The following is a 22500-nucleotide window of genomic DNA, read 5'->3' on the forward strand; positions in this document are numbered from 1 at the left end:
TTCTTTGAAACTGGCTGGATGGTCGAAATCCCAATAATGTTCAGTTATTGCGCTGCTGTTTCTGCCATTACCATTAACGGCTCTTTTGTGCTCCCCGATTTCTTCCTGTCTCGCCCACGTGAAACAAATTGAAATCGATGCCATTAATTACGTACGTACCCCCAGGTTCGTTGTTTTCTTTTGTTTCTGCAATTTTGTTTTCACAGAGACTTACTGATCGCACAGTTTAATTGGAATACAAATTCATGCTTTTATCCTCCGAGATTTTTTAGTGACTTATTTACTGTGATCAAGTCATTTGTTACTTTTATCTATTTCCATTTGTCAATTTTATATAATATATATATAATATATATATATATATATATATATATATATATATATATATATATATATATATTGTATTTTTAGGGCACTATTCATAAATAAGGTAGGATAGACTAAAACAAAGTGACGAGTTTTTATAAAACTTATCTAGGTTAAATAAAACAAGGTCACAAAATCTATGGCCGTTAGGGAAAAATACTCCTCTTTGCATATTAAGTATCGAGGTGTGAGAAGTGAATGTAGGAATTTGTATGCATAGTTTTATGGTATACTTTATTTCTGAAGCCCGTTTGGGTTTTTCTACCGATAGGCCTAAACAGGGGAGGATAGGGTCTTTTTTCAGTGTGAGTTTTATTATGGGAATTTTTATACTTCAAAGCGTCTAGAAATAAATCGAGAGTCTTCGTTTTCTACATACAATGAATAAAAATTATCATCAAGGTGCCGTTTCCATGAAGTTAGCATTGTTCCTTCTGTGTTAATGGAATGGAATGTAGAAGCTAGGACAGAAGCCAGGTGCTGGGACCTAAGAGGTCATTCAGTACTTAAAGGGAAACGGGGTAAGAAAGTTTGTAAGGTTAGCAGGCGGAAAACCTCGCAGTTGCACTGTGAAACTTGTTTGGAGATCGTAGAAGGTCATATAGAAGAAAGAGAAGATGAACGGAAGTACAGTAAAGGGTCGAAGGGACGCTGCAAAAAACCTTCAGCTATGCCTACGGACTAACCTACCACCCCCCCCCCCCCCCCGCCCTCCCGGGCTGTGTTAATGTAAAAAAAAAAAAATCTTTATACAAATTGGCTAATTTGCTGCACACACGACGTTTGAATGTCATCAGAACTGGACAGCTCATCAACGAAACATTTGTTCAATCAATTCATATGTTTTCTTCAAATGTTTAAGGAAGTTATAGGTATGCTCATCCCATTTTAGTCTGGTGAATTCAAGTGTTTTATCACTGAGTTGTTGACGCCGTTAACCGTTATGAGGATGTTAAAAAAAGGGGGTGGGGCGAGATTGTTTAATTAAATGATTGTGGAAACTAAGTCAACCTAAACTCAATTGTTGTCAGCCATGTTGATAAATGCGCCGGATATCTTCATGAACACGACTATAGGTCTCATTGAGATGTCTATATTTAATCCTCTACAACTTTGCAGCTGCGACTCCGCCCACTGCGAAAGCACAACCAACCACTCGAAGCTGACTGACTCGCTGGCTTTTTAGAGTGTAAGTCTATTGCATCTATGATTTTCATTGACTTTAGCGATGGTTACCTTACCAGAAATGAAAGGTTTCCTGACCATCCACAAGAAAAGTATTATTACAAGAAATACTAAAATCATTTCTAGATCTCTGTAAAAACGATAGAAAATTGGAAAACTTAAAATATGTCATGAGTGTTGAGCGGCGTTGTCAAGTGATTTTGGTGACACAGGTGCGCCCGCCGCAGTCACTTGAGTGACTGGGTGCGCAGCTGCGTTCGAATAGGTGCGCTGGAATTAAAGGGCGATCATTACCGATTGATAATGTCAAGTATGCTCACCATTCTTCATCAGAACGCAGGCTATTTCAGAGCTATGGAGGCTCGTACTTTGTTTTTAGACAGTTTTACCATATGTTAATACATGTATCAAGTCAAATTCAAATTCAAAAAGTTTATTGACATACACCAGATGAAGTGTAGCAGCATGCTGCTATACCCACCTACAAAATTCAAAAGATTCAAGGCAAAAATAATAATAAATACGTAAATAAAAATAAAAACAGTAATGAAAAGCAAATATTCTACATGAGAAGAATCTTAACCCAATTTATACAAAAGCAAATGCCAAGCTATAATGCAAATTTTATACAAATCAAATGTTGATATACTATAGCAAATTTACAATAGGCAAAAGCCGTACAAAACAAATATGACAAAAGTAAATGTTATATAAAAAGAAAAATGTTAAGAAAAGGTACAAAAAATCACGTTATACAAAATCATACTAAAGGACAGGCAAATTGCTCACAATTATTTATTCCAAAATAAATTAGAAAATTTCTTTACAATTTTGGAACATACGTAATTTTTCAGAAAATACAAACTTGATTTGTTACATCATCTATTCTGGGGTTACGAAACTCTGATAATTTATTACATTCCATAACATAATGTTGTAAAGTATGTTTCCGTAACTCACCACATCATATACATTTAGTATAACTGAATCACGAAAGTTAGGAACGTGATAAATCCATAAAATAAAGAAAATGCCACGAAGGAAAAATAAACGAAGGAGGTCTGCAAAATCTTTCGACTTTAAAAGTCTTTCTTTATAATATACATTTAAACGTTTTCATCATCAATGTACCCCAAGAATATTTATATCCCAAAACGTAACCTCATTATTAAAGTATCTAGTTTAGACAATGCCCTACCATATACAATATTGCTGTTTTCAGACACAAACAAATAGTTACTCATACTGACACTATCATTGTTTTAAAATTAGTCGAATTTCAGCCGCTTCCCACAAAAACCTCTTGATTTTTAGCCCTTTTTTTATTCTGCTCAGAGTCATTGTGCTTTCTGTATCAATATTATTTTTGTGTGTAACATCCTTTGCCAAACTATCAGCCATCTCATTCAAATGAATACCAACCTGAGATGATACCCAGAAAAACTTGACAAAATACCCTTGATCTTCTATTGCATATACAAGTTCTTTACCCTTACTTACTAATTCCCTGTCAACTGGATATCAAGAGTTAAGCGCAAGAAGAGCACTTTGGCAATCAACGAAAACAAACACGTCTTTCATCTTGTTTACTACTAAGGTTAACCCTTCACGAATGACATGTAATTCAGCAGTAGTAGTAGAAGTTTTATTTATCTTCTATTCTTTTTGACAGCGTCTCGTCAGTACCCACATCATTTTCATAATATTCCCTTATAACCACCCCACATCCAACCTTGATACCATTCTGAACCATCACAATACGTATGTATACTATTAGCTTTAGGTAATGTGTTGATTTTAGACAAAATGAATTGTTTCAATTCGTATATGTTGCACTCACGTTTTTTACAGTCAAGTTTACAAATACTTACATTAATTTTGTAACACAACCACGGCTTCATTGGAACTACTTGCAATTTTACACAAAATCATATTTCATCAGTATATTATATAGTTTCTTAAAATACGTGTTATATTTAACAGGGCAAACTCTATTGCCTGAATAACTGTCAACAACCTCTTTAAGGTTCTTTCTCCCCTTCTCATCATACGAAGAGCAGCCATAGCCGCTACCTCTTGTATTCGGTCAACAACACTCGGTAGATTCAATTCCAGTCTCATGATTTCAATCCTAGTACTCATGGAACAACCTAAAATAACTCTCATTGCCTTATTCTGAATTATTTCAAGAGGCCTCAACTCTGTGTTCGAATAATTCACCAGCACAGGTGATGCATAGTCTTAAACTGAACGCACCGTACTGATGTACTACATCATCCTTAAAACAGGAATACCAGCACCGTTACCTCTGTTTGCCAAAACCTGTAAAGGTCTCATTCGAGCTGTACAAAAATTTGTCAAGTAATTAATTTCATCCGAACTTTTGTTAAATCCAATGTACATACTTAGATACTTACAACTACTTACTTTTTCCAAAGTTTTACCATTTATGGCAACCGTATTACTATTAACCATCCTTGACTGAAATTTGCTCTTTTCTTCATTTATCACCAAGCCCATGTGCATGCACAAATTCTGTAATTCTGTCATAGCCCTTATCAAAATGGTTTCACTAACACACTGTATCAAAATATCATCAGCATAAACAATAATCTCAGTACCAGCAGGAAAATTATACCTCGCAGTTTTATCCATCAAAACGTTAAAAAGGGTAGGACTCGGAACACCACCTTGAGGAATACCTAACTCCATCAACATTTCCTCGGACTCATATCCTTGGAACCAGACTTTCGCTCTTCTTTCAGTTAAGTAACTCCCAATCCACCTCAGTAAAAATCCCCTGACACCTTTGTTGACAAGCTGTTCTGGAATAACATCACTGCAAGCTCTATCGAAAGCTCCCTTTATAAAAACCAAAACACATTCGGCGATAATTGATTACCAATCATATAAATGAATCTATTTAATACAAGACTCTCCATTAATTTACACAAATAAGATGTGGAATAGGCCTATATTCTCCGTTACCCTTCAGTATAGGTACAACAAGAACTATTTTCCATTTCTTAGGGAGCCTGCCATTTTTATATGAAAGATTAATTAGATCTAACAAAGGACTATCCTCCATCATAATTAAAGAGTTTATAATTTCGCACGTTATCCCATCCGCATCCGGAGCGGTAGATTTGTCCTTCTTCATACAAAACAACAATTCGTCTATTGTAAATGGCAAACAAGTCTCACAATTAATAGCCTCTTGTAACGCCACGATCTGTCTTCGTTTATACCGCCTGTTACGTAAGCAGGCCTGAACATTGTTTGGGAGACCAATTTCCTAACTAATTCGTTCGCCTTCAATCGGAAACATTCTTTGAGATGACAAGCAGTCGAGTTAGGGTTCACTGAAATATATGTACTATTGAAAAGTATGATTAATATAATATGACTTATTGGTTCTCTTTTTTATTTATAGAATGAACTGGAAAGAATGTCCAGATCAGATATGGACTCATCTAGTTCATTGAACTCCATGGCCATGAATAAGCTTTTGCTTTGCTTAGGTTACCATATGAATTAACCATAAAAGATATACTTTGTTAAGAGCTTCCGGGAATAAATTATTTCCTTTCTAAATAACAGAATTATAAAAAGTGACAACTCTAAAGTTTTCATACATTTTTGCCATTTTTCACGGCTTTTATGAATCAAACGAATAGGCCTACGTTATTTCCAGCATTTTTATCATGGTAATTCTTTGCTATTGTTGTGAAAGTCACTCTCGTCGCTGTTGTTATGACTATTTTGATTGTTCTTGTTATGGCTCTTGCCTTTGTTCTATTGTTGTTATCTTGGCTGTTGTTTGTTTTTAATTTTCGTTTTCAGATAAAAGCCTAAATATTTTGAGTAAACATACGCCTATCTATCAGATAAGCTTTGACGGTGGGATGCTCACGTGCTTGTAGGTCTAAACGAGCTCCAGAACACTCGCTGAACTTTCGCACAAATTTCCCACGCCATTCCATGGATATTAAAAAGTGTAAAGGGCGTCAATTTGGGTTTTTCCTCTTCTTTTAAGCTTAATTTTTCTTCTCTGAAACATGGTTTAACAAGTAATATGATCTGTGTGTATAAGATTACTAAAAAAATTTTGCACAGAGTTTTCAAACTTAGTTAACCAAAATAAAAATTATGCGCCACAGGCAACGATTTGACACAGCAATGAATAACTCTCTCTCTCTCTCTCGTTGAGTAAGATAAGTGTTTTCATACAGCCTGCATATTGCATATACATTAATGTGTACCCTCATGTGTCAGTTCCCCTTACTCGTTGAGTCCAGATTGCAACAACTCAAGAAAATGGCAGACACAGAAAGTTGGGAAAGGTTTTTAACTAAAATAAGAGTGACCAGTTTACTATAATGAATATACGATTATGAAATATAATGAAGATAAAATCTGAGAACATTTACTTACAGGTTATTTCAGAATGGAAGTACAGCTTAGGAAGAGGACAAACAGATTATGAAAGCACGGAAGGGTAAGAATGGATAAATAAATGTGAACTGTGAGAAAATGAAAGTCGAGTCATAAAAGATGGACTACGAAAGAATGGCAGTACAAGCCGGGATATGGGAGGATGGATCATGAAATAATCAATAAAGACGTGCGCATCAAACAGGAGAGAGACAAAAAGAGAGAAAAAAGTTAAAGAAGTTTTTGCAGAAGTTGTTAAACAGGGAAGCAAAAGTTGGATAGAATGGTCGACTTAATGAGACAAGTCTGTCAATTATAAGTCCATTGTGTGCTGCTTAATCTATACTTATACTCAACTTCTCCCCCCACCCCCAAAACAAAGTTAGTCCCCATAGGGAGGTAGTGTCGTCAGTGCACCTCATGTGGGCATTATTAATGGTTCTATGCAGCGTGCCTTCGGCCCCTGGCTGTGCAACCCCTTTCGTTCCTTTTACTCTACCTCCTTTCATATTCTCTTTCTTCCATCTCACTTTTCATCCTCCTAACAACTGAGTCATAGTGCAACTGCTTTGAGGTTTTCCTCCTGTTACGCCTTTCAAACTGTTTGCTGTCAATTTCCATTTCAGCGCCGAATGACCTCATAAGTCCCAGTGCTTGGCCTTTGGCCTAAATTCTATATTCAATTCAATCCAACAAAGTTAGTAGTTTGTGGATTCATCCCCGTTAGCTTGTTTGTTAGTGGCACGGTAACTAAACGAGATGTATAGATAGTGAGAAGGGGAAAAGGGATTTCATTTAGGAAATGGATTTCCTTGGGGTTTCTTAATCCAAGGTCCTAGTTGAGTATTAAGCGTGCACATTATTACATGAATGATTTTCAATCATGCATCGCTAGGCATTCGTTTAAAGCAGTGTTTCTTAAAGTGTGGTCAGCGGACCCCAGGGGCCAGTCGGATAATTTGGCCCTCGGTATCAGATAAATTTTAGGCCAAAAGTGGCTCAAAAACACTTGTGGCCAAATCGTCCTAAGTTCCTAAATGTTGTGAAAGTTAATTTAAGTAAAATGTAAACATATATGTTGAAGATAAGCCATCAATAAATAATTCAGTAGCAATTTTAGTGCTATATATTATACCTTGAAAATACTTTTAAACCCAAGAAGGAAATTATCATAATAAGGGGTCCACTACATGAGTAATTTCAATAAAAGGAGTCCGCTGCCCAAGAAAGTTTAAGAAACACTGGGTTAGAGTCAGTTTACGAATCATATGACCACGTTTCCAAAATCCTAATCGTGACTTTTCTTAACTTACAGCGAAGGTGACAATATAGATGGAATTATTACTGGATTAATGAACTTCTTCGCCTACTTGGGTTGTGTGTGTGTGTGTTTGTGCACTTGTAGTTTTCTAAAACTTCCTTTTCCTTCGGAGCATTATGGGGTTAAGTCATTCCGTTAACAGTAACTTTGATAATAGAAAAAGGCAGTTAACACATAAGGGCTAGTTTATCCCAACTATTTTTTTTTTCATCTGTCCATCTGCCTGTGGTGTTTCCGTATGGTAACACTGCGTCCCGGGCTTTATAGTTACATTCAGCTTACACTCAACAATAATAATAATATCCTATTTCGAATATTAGCGGTGTAATTCGCATACAGTAAATTATTAAAACACTTTTCAGTTGCAAATGTACACTCGGATATCCTTTTATTTACCTAAAACTTACACAAAGCGTAACTAGCCCGGGATTCACACCACAGCCGGATGGACAGATGGAAAAAAACAGAGTATAATTCAAGTGTTTCTAGCATTCGTTAAATTTCTCTTTTGTGCAAACGTTATAAATAATAAAATTCCCTCGTCGTTCTATTTTTAGTGAAAAGTTATTTTTTACTTTTATTTCATTACGACGCAGGTGGGTACTTAATCACTTTGACACCTGTTCTGTTTTGTAAAAGGAGACTTCGCACGTTCTCACGGGTAAATGTACACATGCCACAGGTGCTCATAAAAAACATCTGCCATAGATAATACCAGCGATAATTGACGCAGGTGTAATCCTTGTTTCACGCACGCGTCTTTTTCTGTTGTAATTATTACTAACCGAGGAGAATATCAGTGTGTAACTCGAGGAGTCCAACTAAGCAATAAAATTAGATTACAGAAAAGGTAAGGATTTCGGTTTCACCTTTGAAGCAAAGCTTTATTTGATAAAAAGTAATGGCTCCGGAAAAAAGTAAACACTGGGGCAGTCTGCAAGATTAATTATTTAAAATAATATGTACTTGTAATTCTCTCATGTTTTACCTTTGCTTTGCTTTTTCATACGATAATTAGTGAGCAATTTCTTATAATTTCTAACATGTGTATGTTAAAAGTTAAAAATTAGGTAGGAACCAATAGTACATAATTAGGCTATTTCAGTGCGTATATCTTCGACGCCAAAGTTATATTATCAGATGAAAACAGCTGCATTTGCAGTATGGTATTAATAAAATTTTAAACGATGCCTATGTCCGTGAATATGATTTAATGTACGTCATGATATGAGTTGTGTGAGCCGCATTATGCAACAAGTTCTGAAGCTAGAACCAGCACAGACTTCTGATAGCAATGATGCTATCAGAAATCCGAATAAAGTAATAACCAGACAATTGCTATTCAACGTAGGACTACTTTGAAGCCTGCTTTAAAGATATAATGATGTTGATGTCTGATTTAGTCGTCTCATTGCTGTAGAACCTCTCCTACAGTTAAATTCTGAGGAAGAGCACTTCAGAATTTTTCTGGAATGATCACCGTAGGGGGATAATGCTGTCAGTGCACCTAGCGCTGTGTACTGTAGGCATTGCTTAAGACTCTATGCAACGGCCCTTCGGGCCTAGCTGCAACCCCCTTGAATACCTTTCACTGTATCTCCGTTCATATTCTCTCTTCCATCTTACTGCCCACCCTCTCCTAACAACTGATTCATAGTGCAACTAAGCGAGGTCTTCCGCCTGTTACACCTTTCAAACCTACTTACTCTCAATCTTCCTTTCAGTGCTAAATGATCTCCTAGGTCCCAAGCGCTTGGCCTTTGCCTTACATTCTATACTCCATTCCATTCCATTCTGGAAAGGGAATCAAACAGCTGCCTCTATTGCCAATCATCGCACACTAGTAGAATACCAGATATCTTCTGTCTTTCGCACAATCACACTTTCAGCGTCAGTGGGAAGCTGTGAAATAAACTGATATGCCTCTACGTTCTCACAGTCACTTCAAAGGCTTGATCAATATGCAGGCTGTGATAACATCACAGATTGCTTTTGCACAGTATTACATCAACCACAAAATTCTCTCTCTCGCGTGCACACTCTTCCCCACACAAAATACCTAAAAGACAAAAAGGAGCTGACGCACACACATATTCATTAGGACACAATACACATATACATACATATATTATTATATATATCGTTGAATCCACGACAGAAGGAGAGTTGAACAGGGACTTTGAACAAGTACTTTAGAAATAAACTACGAAAGTACTTGTTCAAAGTCCAGTTTCACTCATCTTTTACTGTGGATTTAAGGATATTCACAAGCACGTGGTCCTTCATGCTACATTGGATTATATAATATATATATATATATATATATATATATATATATATATATATATATTACATATATAAATACACACACACACACACACACATACACATTACATATATACTATATATATATATATATATATATATATATATATATATATATATAACCATAATCAACAGGTCTATTACGTTTGTAATTATTTCAAAGTGTCCTACAGACAAAATACTGGAATTCCCCATATTCAAACTACGGGGAATATGAAATAATCATTATGGAAGATCTCATGTCTGAATAAAAATCAGAATAAAAAATTCCTATAAAACATTTCAACACAAAAAAGACATGTCTTACAATGCCCTTTCCTTTTATGAATACAACTGAAATTTTTAATGCAAAATCCTTGACGCCAGCCATTAATATTAAGTACTAATCACAACAAAAACAAGTTTCATAACATGATCGGTTGATTTAATTTGAGTGATATGATTGGTTAGTGGGAAATTGCTTCGGCATATAAACACCAGTGATGCATGATTACCTGTTATTTGTCTGGGTGGGGAGAGGAATGCTTGAAGAATTATGTGAGTTCACATGGCTAGATATATTAGAAATTGGCGTTTCCATTGCGTAAATGAAATAATCACGACGAGCAGATGCAGATGCTCGAATATTTTATTCTCATACCCCTCGGAGAATAGCACGTGATAGTATCAGCTGGACTCTACTTTGGTAACAGAAGAGTTGGAACACCCGCGCCTACTTGGGGTGAGAGCTGTGAGAAGGGTGGCTGGAAATCAATGGAGATTTGGGCGATAAAGCAGAAGTAAAAGATATGTGTGGGGGGAATATCACAAAGGCCCTTTGCGTTACGCAGCGTTGGAGGCGATGATGATGATGGTTGGTATATATATATAGATATATATATATATATTATATATATATATATATATATATATATGTGCGTGTGTGTGTGTGTAAATCCAACAATCAATCATCTCTTTGTAATCGATTTTGTATTTCAACACTCAAAATTTTTTAGGCATGGAAGTATGTAAATGAAATTAGTGAGTGACATATATATATATATATATATATATATATATATATATATATATATATATATATATACATATATATATATATATATATATGTGTATATAGATATGTATATATATATAATATATATATATATACATATATAATATATACTATATATATATATATATACTATATATATATATATATATGCACGTGTTTTTTTAATTTTAACTTTGCCCAAAATATGGAAAAAAATCTACCGGGTTATTCGAGGGAACAAATGCTGAGGGAAAGATTAGGGGTTTTGGTTGGACAGATCCCGGGTTATTATAGTAGTCTGGAGGTCTTGTAGACATGAGGTGGGGGAAAATATATATACTATGTTGCGGTGTTTGCAACAAAGGTCAAGTAGATGTTTTGAAGCCTGGTCTTGGTATTAGGCTATATTTTTATTATTATCCCTTTCAGTAACGAATAATTCTATATATCATATATATTAATAATAATTATATTAGTATATATATATATATGTATATATATATATCGAGCTACAATGTCCTTTAATATCTAATTCGCTCTATCACGGAAAAGTGATATGACTTATATAAATATATTAAGATATATATACTATATATATATATATATGATATATATATATATATTATATATATATATATATATAGTAAATATATATATGTATATATATCATGCGGTGTTGCAAAGGTCAAGCAGCTGTCTGAAGCAGTCTTGGTATTAGCTATATTATTTATTATTATCCTTTCAGTAACGAATAAGTCTATATTATAATTATCATCCGAAACACATTTAGTTCACCAGGCAAGTGACAAGTTGTAGGAAACCATCTTTTTACTGCAGATAGGTGATTATGTATTCGATTCCGTACGTTTGTTCCCCGGTAGGAGGGTAGTGCCGTCAGTGCACCTCATGCGGTGCACTGTAGGCATTACTTAAGGTTCTTTGCAGCTTGCCTTCGGTCCCTAGCTGCAACCCCTTTTCGTTCCTTTTACTGTATCTCCTTTCGTATTCTCTTTCTTCCATCTTACTTTACACCCTCTCCTAACAATTGATTCATAGTGCAACTGAGGCTTTCTTCCTGTTACACCTATCAACTATATTACTGCCAGTTTCCATTTCAGCGCTGAATGACCTCATAGGTCCCAGTGCTTGGCCTATGGCCTAAATTCCATATGTTTGTTTGTTGTTTTAGCAAGACTGCACATAAATTTACGTGAATATTCTTTCGGAAATTTGACGAAAACGGTGGGTGGTCTCGTGACTTGCAGATTCTTCAAGCTTCAGAAACTGAAACTCTATACTATTACCATTACTGCTTCTGCAAAGAAAGTATGATTGGAGGGTATACGTATATCTCCTCGAGCCTGTAAGATTTTGCTTGCTTACCGACAGCTAAGCGTTTCTGGTCGACGAAAATATGTGCTCATAGTTGTCTGGGTATTATTTTCATTAAAATGGTTGCACCTTGAATTTAAGACTATTCGCTCCTCTCCTCAAATGTCCTTTGTAAGATCCCGGTTAAAATCGAGCATTAGATGTTTTCAGTACACTTATTTGATTTCTGTAATTTGTTGATGCAGACTATGAATTTGAATTGGCATTAACTCTTCACTAAACTTAATTTTTTTTTTTACCATACGCAAGCCAGAAACCTAAGGAAATTGGTAAAAAAAAAAATAATCTTTCAATACGTGTACTTGAGTATCCGTAATAAAGTATGGCGCTAATACCAGAGGGTTGAGACGTTTCGTCTCGAGCTAATGTAAAAAAAGAAAAAAAAAAAAAAAAAAAAAAAGAAAAAAAAAAGGGCGGTATCTTGGAGAGGTTCGATGAACAATTCCTGTCCCTAGTAGCGTAAGTATTGTACTGTTCCGAAGCAAGAAATAGTACTTCCTATGTATGCACTTCCACAATCCACAGAGATCCTCAGTGATGAGAGGGTGTGGATCTGCGCCGTACGACCCAAGTCCAAACGTGGTGTTCATTACCCGAAGACTATTGTAGTTCAACGCAAAATACATGCATTGAAGGGTATTCACTCACTGCGTTTTACATCATACGCCACTCACCGAGTTTCACTTATATTCAAAACAAACGAAAATACATGTATGTTAATTGAAATAATGGGTTATATCTTAGGAGGTTACGAAACTAAATTAACATTGGTATTTAGTCAGTTACCGTCAACTTTAACCGTGTAGGTAGGTGAAGGGCAAAGGGGTGGGGAACAAGACGCTACGTTGCTCCAGCTTTGCCTGCGGCTAAGATGGTGGAAAGCTATTGGTAACATAACTGTTTACTTTTGCTCTCCCCATGAAAGCCCGTAAATAAATCATCTAGCATGATCTGTACCTACTGATTGCACGTGCTACCTTGATTCGCATATGTAAGTACTACTACTTATGTATTTCAATAGGGAAAATCAAATCCATTGACCATACATTACACCGGTAAATAATTCTGATTCAGAGCCAAAGATTCCAGGTATTGAAATAACTGACCTTAGCGCTGGAAACACCAAGATTGTGACCTCGCGAAAACAAGTTGACCTAAAGTAAGGTTGTTGCCGTCCCCCTGGCGGTAGGTGTGGGAACTACATCCACCAGCTGAGAGAGCGAGTCTCGTCCTCATCCCAGCTGCTGCTCCACTGTTGACAGTCAGTGTTCTGGGCGCAACGTCCAGCTCTAGAGGTGTAAAGGTATACTCTTCCGTCGTCGTGTTTTCCGTAGTGGTTATTGGACTAGTGGTGTTTTTTGTGATATCGATTGGAATTATTCTGAAACATACATGAATACCATACGTGTACATGCGTCTCCCTGTCCAAGTGTCGCTGAAACCGAGGAGGAATTTCCAAATATAAATACTGGTGTGTGGGAACCCAGGTCCTAACCTGACTAGTGTTACGTTAAAGGACGCCTAACAGACCTGGCGAGGAATAAATTAAATTTAGAAATCTATTTTGCGATTTGAAATATGAACGTGATAATTGATTCATAGTTACACTGAGGAGGAAAAAGTGCTAGGCTAATCAGATTCTGGAAATTTAACATCACATCCCTCGTGCATGGAAAAAGAGAGAAGAAGAAAGTAAAAAAAAAAAAAAAAAAAAAAAAAAAAAAAAAAAAAACGTTTGAAATAAACGGGCATGGAGGATTAGAGAACGGGAGGTGTGCAGCCCACGTATATTTTTCCACTTATGCCGAAATAATGTTGGTAAGACATTTCCGGTTGAGTACTTTTTTTCTAACGAAGTCAAACGGTCAGCGGATTTGTCTTCTTAGAAGGAGGTAAACGAAATTAATAGTTCCTTTTAATTTGGAGTGACGTGTACACGTGAAATTGTTGTATCATCGATGTTTCTTACTATCCAGGTGTATACCATGTCAATAGCCGTTTATGTCCGTTAGCAAATTATAATTTAATTCAGTGTACTATATCGGTTAGACCAAATGTGAAATCATTTCTCTACATCTACGCACACGCACACACACACACACTATATATATATATATATATATATATATATATATATATATATATATATATATATATATATATATATATATATATATGTGTGTATAAAACCGTTTTGAGTTAGGTAAATAATCTTGACAATCCTAGTACTAGATACTTGTGCTTATATATAATATATATATATATATATATATAGATATATCTATATATATTATATATATATATATATATAATATATATAACATATATAACATAATTTTCATTCCAACTACATTTCGTTATGAACGTAACAGTCGCATTCCATTTTATAGCGCAAAAACGATGTTTTAGGTCATTCAGTAAAAGTAAAATATATATGTTTAACACACAAAGACTGATAGCATTCAAAGGCAAGGACATTAGCTTGCTTTGGACACCGTTTTTATCCTGCCAAAGAGCTTTGGATTAAACTGGCTGGCTGGCAAGTGAATGCCTCTCGTGTCTTCAAAATTAATAACGATAATTAATGAATCATATATATATATATATATATATATATATAAATATATATATATACATACATACATACATACATACATACATACATACATACATACATATACACACATACATGCATAATGCATACACACATATATATGTATGTGTGTGTATAACATTTACAAATCCTTTTAAAAATTACTTTGATGTAGTCAGTTTCCATGTCTACAGCATGTCGATAGGTATGTATTAGTTTGTGATACAGACTTCTTACTGTTTGCCAATAATATTGCTTCTGACTCAACTCGTTCAGTAAAACCGTGGTTCAGTATAGAATTGCTGGCGAAAATATACGTAGATATATATAAACTGGATAAAGTCATATTTCCATATAGAGGTGACTTAAGGTTCGCTGAAAGTGTCTAGGAATGAGATTGAAGCCCAGTAATCACCTTTCAACCAGCGACCCTCTATAGCCAGCTAGCTACCGGGCACATTAAGTGGGAAATGACCAACCGTTATTCAGCAGGAAGCAAAATGGATTTCATCGGAACCAATCATTTCTTTTCTGAATCATGTACGTTCATTGCGGTACTTTGTTTATTTGAAGAATGGTTATTGTTCCGGAATTTCTGCAAAGGGGATAACTGATCTTATTTTTTCTTAATATCAACGATTTCTTTATGGTGTGAAGGGCAGTTACGTATTACCTGGCTTTTCGAGAATATTTTCTATTTTATTTTCAATAATGAGAATGCCCATTGGAGGAATGGCAGCGTTACTCAGTGCCTAGGCTTATGTATAAGAAGCTTACCCCGGAAATTAGATAACGAGAAGAAAATGAGAGGGGCCTGGGAACTTGGAAGTATAGCTTATGTTATGTCATTGGCGATTTTCTTATTGTTGAACGAAATCTCAAGATAAAAAAAAAAAAGAAGATTAGGCTAACTTGGATAGATTTAGTTGTTCCCCGGGATCTTTTTTTTTTCTTTCTTTTTTTCCTTTCAGCATCTACCGACAGCGAATAAGGCCTTGACTCCTTCCACACTGCCTCGTTTGGCCATGTGACATTATCAGTAGTCCAGCGGGCTTGCCTCGTTCTGTCTATTTGTTACTTTCCCGTTCTGCTTAGAGGGAAATTATTTTTCTCTTGACTCCCAGGCTAGTGTATCCTTGGCTGTCCTAATACTGAGAGAGATATGGGTCAGTATTGAATGTGTTAATGATATAAATGGCCCTCAAGTTGGTGATCAATTTTTTATCAGTTTAGAGAACGATGGAGAGAGACTATTAGAAATGAATGATGGAATCTTATTAATAAAATTTACATTGCAGATTTTAACAAAATTCTATATGTAAATTTGGAGAGAGTTGGGCAAGCAGAGATGTTAACTAAATGTCATGGACAATAATTGTCCTTATATGGACTCGGCATTCAAGATCAGAGAGAGAGAGAGAGAGAGAGAGAGAGAGAGAGAGAGAGAGAGAGAGAGAGAGAGGCAGGCTTTATATCGACTTGTGCTCATCGATCCTGACTTGAGAGCGACTTCAAACATTTTGTCAGTTGATATTTGCTTTTGTGATTGACTAGGAAACGGAGTGCGTTCTGGTCGATCAGCTATCACAAGCGCCAGCTGTCCTCGTCTAGCACGTATAAAAAAGTTGGAAACGAACGTTTGTTTTTTATTGAAATATGCACTCTACTTTTACGTTGCGTTCTCGGCTTATGATCGTGTTGGCTGGAAGTAAATGTAGTATGTAGTAATATTCTTTCCAGGCAAGTTTTAGGGCGAAATCTTCCCAAACTAAATGTTCATCTGAAATAGGCCTATAGACAAAAGACAAATTAACAGTGCTTTATTTCTTGTTAAGGGAGCGAATGCTTAGTACTTCTGTATTTTCCCTTTCGGAACATTTGCAAGTTCTTTGTATGCAGAAAAGCAAAATCTGAATTTTTAAGCTTAAATGTATCACATCATCGCACGTTATTTAACAGTGATTGGGGAAGTGATTATGAGTTTTTTCCTTACTGTAAATCATTCTTCTTATTTTTTATTTTATTTTTAGACGAATATTTTCTCGTAATACGTTTTTTAACCAATGAGGTGATTGTATCGTAAGACTTTTAACCAGTGAGGTGCTTCGTGGCGATGTCATTGATTGGAGCCGTTGGCGATCAATGGATATCGCACGCCTTTTTGTCGTTAAAGGAAGTACCAACGGTCACATACCTGCGTATGGGAATTGCTGCACCGCCCTGCAGACGATCAGATGGAACAAGTGACGAAGAAATCTTTGTATCATTATAAATAAATGGTAAATGCTTAGTAAGAGATCGAGAATGACACTTATGTACAGGAATGTGGATGAGAAAAACAGTCGTGCTGTTTACTGGGGAAGAATTGCAGTTCAGTGACAGTATGTGTGTGAGAGAAAGAGCGAGAGAGACGAAACATTCGCTGTTGGCAAATGAATAGAAATATTCCCTCCATTGACCAGATGCAGACCACAAGTTGGCTGACCGCAGAATCGAGTTGTTTCTCCTGGGATAGGATTTGAGGTGGATCTGGTCTCGAGGTGATGGAATGGATTGCTCCATTTGGTTGTTGGATTGGTTAGTTGAAACCCCAAGATAAGGAAAGTGAGGTGTAGTGGTAGGCTGCAACAGTAGGAAAGGCATTTGTTGTGGGCTTATATAAGGTTCCGATAAGAATAGCGTTGTGTCTGTCTTAGGTCAAATGCTTTCAGCTTTTGAGTGACTTTTGCACTTACGTTTGTCAAACGTGATACGGTAATAGTAGTATTGAATGACTTTTCAGGCTTAGTTTTTTATATGAGAATGTTGAGATGGATATCGGGAGTAACAAGGGAAGATATAGGATTAGAAATGAGTATATAAGAGGATCGACAAAGGTAGTTGAAATATCGAAGGAAATACAAGCGGGAAGGCTTCGATGGTATGGACACCTGTTACGAAGAGAGGAACATCATGTTGGAAGACATACGATGGAAATGGAAGTGCGGGGTAGAAGGAAGAAGGGAAGACCAAGAAAGAGATGGCGTGATTGTGTAGGGGAAGATATGTTATGGATAGGTATTAACGAAAGCGATGTACATGACAGGAGACGACTCATTCACAACGGCGACCCCAGATAAAAATGGGTTAAAGCTGGGGAGAAGAAGAAGATTGAGTGAAATACAGCAGTTTCATTCCGCGAAGAGTGGAGCTCCTGTTTCTCATATGTTAGCCGGCCTTGATTAGTGATTAAATTTTAGATTAATCTGTCTCTTGCAGTTATCTCGGTTTCTCGTGCGTTTGCAAAGCTGAAACAATCCCCACTTCTGCACATAATAGACGAGCGGGTAGTGCATTATCCTTGCAGCTCAATATATCGGCCTTGTCAGTAATTCTCTCTCTCTCTCTCTCTCTCTCCTCTCTCTCTCTCTCTCTCTCTCTCTCTCTCTCTCATCGTCCTCTTGCATGTCTCTGCCATGATTGGCCTTATGTATTAGTAGCTTGAAAATAGTAGTTGCAAATTTTCAGTTTGATCGTGAAATACTGTGCTCTGTTTTGTGGGATTATTTCCGGAGAAGACGTATTATTATTATTATTATTATTATTATTATTATTAGTAGTATAGTAGTAGTATAGTAGTAGTAGTAGTTCGAAACGTTGTTGGCAAAGGAATGTAAGTAAGGAGAGAAGAAAATTTTAAGATTTCCTTTATTATTATTATCATTGTTGTTGTTGTCTACGTTTTTGTGAGGAAATCTACTGATCAGAATCATGTTTCGGACGAGTTCTTGAGCCGAATTTTTGTACGACCGGTTTTGGATTGTTTTTGTGGTCACAGTCAGGGATTGTCGTCATCCAACATGTTTGGGACGTCTTCAAGGATTGCACTTATTTGCATCTAGTTCGGTTTTCGTTTGTGCAGATAATGAACGTCGTAGTTGGAACCACTTTAATCACAAAGGATGTATATTAAATGTAAATATACAAGCAATATTTCCAAGTGTGTAAATAAAGAATTTTTAAACTATAAGTTTTGATTTTTATTTATATTGATTTTGTAGCAAAATGCTATTTAATTAATGTTAAGTATGTAAATGAAGAATTTTAAACTATAAGTTTTGATTTTTTATTTGATTTTATTTCGATTTTGTAAAAAAAGCAAAATGCTTATTCTTTAAGTTTATGTTTATATTTTTGTATTAACAGAATTATCCAAATATGTAAATTATGGGAATGTAATTGCATTTTTATAGTAAAAGATGAAAAAACATTCTAGACTTATTTATTTGGTTTGTTGTTGGTGGTTACCTTGACGAAATCTGTCGAATATCGTCAAGGTACTCGTTAGTGCTTGTAGGCCTATCTTATAAGAAGAGTTACCCTGCAAGCATACACAGATTTCATTGTGTCATGCAGGCACATAGCTACGTCATTCTCTTGGTTGTTGCAAGTGACCTAATGCTGTAATCTAATTTACGTCAGTGCTCAATAATAGGCCTATCTGATAAGAAGAAGAGTTCTCTTGCAAAGCACACGCAGATGTCACTACCTCATGCAAAAACATGCATCAGTCTCGTGGTTGTTGCAATTGACCCCAGAGCCGAGGTATATAAATGATTAAATGTAGGAATTGACAAAGGTCGAAGCGAATCAGTCAGTCGCTCTCCCATCCACATTCAGGACAGAGAAGGGAGGAGGCTTCTGGAAACGCCTTCCTTTTTGCATGACGCTCTTTGTTATGGTCGGGTTTGGGCTCAGAAATGCTCGCTTTTTGCGGGTTTTTTGTGGTTTTTAGGAATTTTGGTGATCTTTGTTGCTGTTGTTGTCATTTATAAAGTGTGAACCCTAATGCCGTTGTCTTCATGAATATTAGTGTTTTGATTTCAGGGTAAAACTTGGATCAGGGCAGTCGCCTCTTATCCCAGGCAGAGGCCGATGAATCACACACAACAACTAGGTTGCTTTGTATTTTGTTGTAACGTGTATTTTTTTGTTTAGAATTTTTTTTTATTACCAGAGGTAAATTGCATTCGGAAATATAATTTTATGTTTACTTGGTGTATCTGATTGCTTTTGTCACAGTGGAGCGCTTCTTGTTGAACCTTTGTCGTTAATTTTGATTACGTACGTTTGCAATTCTCTCCTCTCTCTCTCTCTCTCTCTCTCTCTCTCTCTCTCTCTCTCTAGGCTGTCACTTTCTCTTCTCTGTCCTCTTTCTATATACGTATGTATCCTCCATCTATCACTCCCTCTTCGCAGTTTCCACTTTTAGCCCCATTTTTCCCCCTTACCTCTCTGCTCTTCTCTATTATCGTTTCTCTTTGAAGGCGAATGTGATGAAACATCCAACATGGGGGGAAGCTGATGGCGCCGTAGGCGTATGACATCTTATCTTCCAATTTGCAAGGGTCAAAATGCATGTTTTTTTCCTTCATACTCAAACGTCTGGCAGTGCGTCGATAGGAATTTTGAGATTGCGTCCGCAGTTGCATGGTTATTGGTGATTTCACGCTTGCCTCGTGGGATGCTTTCAGTCGTCGGTTGGACGATTTTGCTTTTTATTTGTTGCCGGCGAATGGTAACAGATGCAGTTAACAATGTTGTCGGTAATGTTGTTTGGGAGTTGGTTATGTCGCTGGTTGTGACCGATATCTTTTATTTTGTCATCCTCACTGGAAAGCTCATGTTTGATTTGTTGCGTGTGGGTAAAGTACTATTGATTCTGATTTAGACTGGGTCGGTGAGTGGGTCACACCGTTTAGGACAACCAGAAGCAGCGTAGGTAACATCTAATGCGATTGTACGTGTCAACATTTTTTAAAAATGATTCTTCATGCTGGTGCTGCTGCGTACATAATTGTCATCACCGTTGTGTATAAGTTGTAACTCGGGTGTCCCTTTGATTTCGTTCATATATATATATAATATATATATATATATATATATATATATATATATATATATATAATATAACTGAATCACGAAAAAAAAGTTAGGGACGTGATAAATCCCATAAATAAAGATATATATATGCCTCTTTTGAGAAGTGGCATATATCGTGGCATATATCTTTATATATAATACTAATATATATATATAATAGTATATATATATATATATATATAGAGAGAGAGAGAGAGAGAGAGAGAGTTTCTCTCTCTCTCTCTCTCTCTCTCTCTCTCTCTCTCTCTCTCTCTCTCTCTCTATATATATATATATATATATATATATATATATATATATATATGTGTGTGTGTGTGTGTGTGTGTGTGTGTGTGTGTGTATTATGTATGTATAATATTAGGCTTTTATTGCCTTTCTTAGAAATTCTTTAGAAAGATGTAACGTGTTCTTAAGCAACGCTCCCCGTTAAATGACGTAACCCACGTGCTTTGCAAGGAATCTTGCGCCGTGTACTTTTTGTGAGTGAAAGCGAGAGAGAGGTACAGGCTCGAGAGACACATATCCTCTTCCTTTCTTCCTTCACCGGAAATTCTTCCAGTCGACTGGACGACTTCCGTCATCCTGACAACGTGGCCAGCGTGCTTCATCGAAAGCCTAGCAGCGAGCGGCTTGCCTGGTCGGCGTTGGCAGGGCATCATCATCCATCCAGCCACCACCAGCATTGGTAGAGTTGGCTGACGTCAGGGCTTACTATAGCACACGTGGTTACGTTGATCAGTTGCCGAAGCGTGTAGGGGTATGTGAGTTTAACCTAGGACACCCCCCCCCCCCCCCCCCCCCCATTCCAACGGTCATGGCGGGTGCTGCTGCTGAGGCGTGTAGGTTCTTTAACAGGCTGATGACGACGATGAGTGTCGCTTGCAGCGATTCCTTTTGCCTGAATCGGAAAGTGCAATATTGCCGTTTGTTTTCACTCAAGAACAAGCAAGTTTGAGATCTCGTTCCTTGCGCATTCGAAGTATGCGAGAATGTCATTCTTTGTTCCCAGAATCTTGTGATCTGCTTGAGTTTCGTCTTCTCAAAAGAATTTAGAGCATTCTAGAATTGAGAGCTTAATTTATCAATTCTACGCCGTCACCCACCATGGTTTTTGAAAGCCTATGGGCGTCTTCTCCGATTTTTCCGTTGTCGTTTAAGTGAATACCTTGGACAAAAACGAGATCGTTTCCATGGCAACATATAGTAGTCAAATCTTCGATACCCCGATAACTAAAAAAAATAAAATAAAATACAATAAAAATAGGGAAATAGTGAACCGTCTCGCAATGGATTTCTTAACCCTAACATCAAGATCCGTTATCCTCAAAGTGAATTAGCCAATTTAAGCATGCATAAAGCCGTAATGATTTACCGTACACCATATACCTATATGGCGGAACTATTGAGGTCATGCTGCTTTGTCCTCACCTTATAAAGAATAAAACAGTACCAGAGAGAGAGAGAGAGAATGTGGTATGAGTGGGTACTTACTTTGAATATTTATCTTTGTACCTGCTTACTTATTCAATTATTTTACCCGCATGGCAATATTATTATGATATTCACTTCAACTGTGGTTTTTATTTGAATGTTATTTTGTGGTCTGCTAAAAACCTCACATCGTGGTATATAGCCTCCGCCCTGCCTGAACTCTTATCTCATCTCCACCTTCTTCTTTTTAGTGATTACCCTTCTCTCTTTTTCTTCCATTTGATTTTTGTCTTTGGGGTTCTTGTGTGATAAATATCTCTCTCTCTCTCTCTCTCTCTCTCTCTCTCTCCTGCTTTTTTTTGCTTTTTTCGTCGTTTGCCTTCGATAATTAGTCCTCTTAACCACCTTGTACTGGGCGTCTCCCTTAATTCTTTCCACCCACACCCATTCCAGGCAAAACCTCCTGCTTGCTTTCTTAGTACTCCCTGATGCTGCTCT

The 22500-nt window shown here is 36.6% G+C and overlaps 2 protein-coding genes across 8 annotated transcripts in view; one reads left to right on the forward strand and one right to left on the reverse strand.

Moving 5' to 3' along the window:
* Positions 1-13213, reverse strand: part of LOC135209479 (carnitine O-palmitoyltransferase 2, mitochondrial-like) — a 74951-nt gene extending 61738 nt beyond the window's left edge. The window contains exon 1 of the mRNA XM_064242133.1: positions 13163-13213. The gene's annotated coding sequence lies outside the window, so the exon portion shown is untranslated. The remainder of the gene's footprint in view (positions 1-13162) is intronic.
* LOC135209693 (carboxyl-terminal PDZ ligand of neuronal nitric oxide synthase protein-like) overlaps positions 1-22500 on the forward strand; it is a 489466-nt gene that overhangs the window by 1916 nt on the left and 465050 nt on the right. For 4 of the 7 annotated variants that reach the window (XM_064242448.1, XM_064242443.1, XM_064242449.1 and 1 more), the window contains exon 1: positions 13250-13359. The exons of 1 other annotated variant lie outside the window; for it this stretch is intronic. The gene's annotated coding sequence lies outside the window, so the exon portion shown is untranslated. Of the gene's footprint in view, positions 1-13249; positions 13393-22500 lie in introns of those variants that run through there. 2 more of the 7 variants (XM_064242444.1, XM_064242446.1) reach the window with 2 other exon arrangements.

Source organism: Macrobrachium nipponense, chromosome 38 (assembly GCF_015104395.2).
Source record: "Macrobrachium nipponense isolate FS-2020 chromosome 38, ASM1510439v2, whole genome shotgun sequence".
Lineage (NCBI taxonomy): Eukaryota > Metazoa > Arthropoda > Malacostraca > Decapoda > Palaemonidae > Macrobrachium > Macrobrachium nipponense.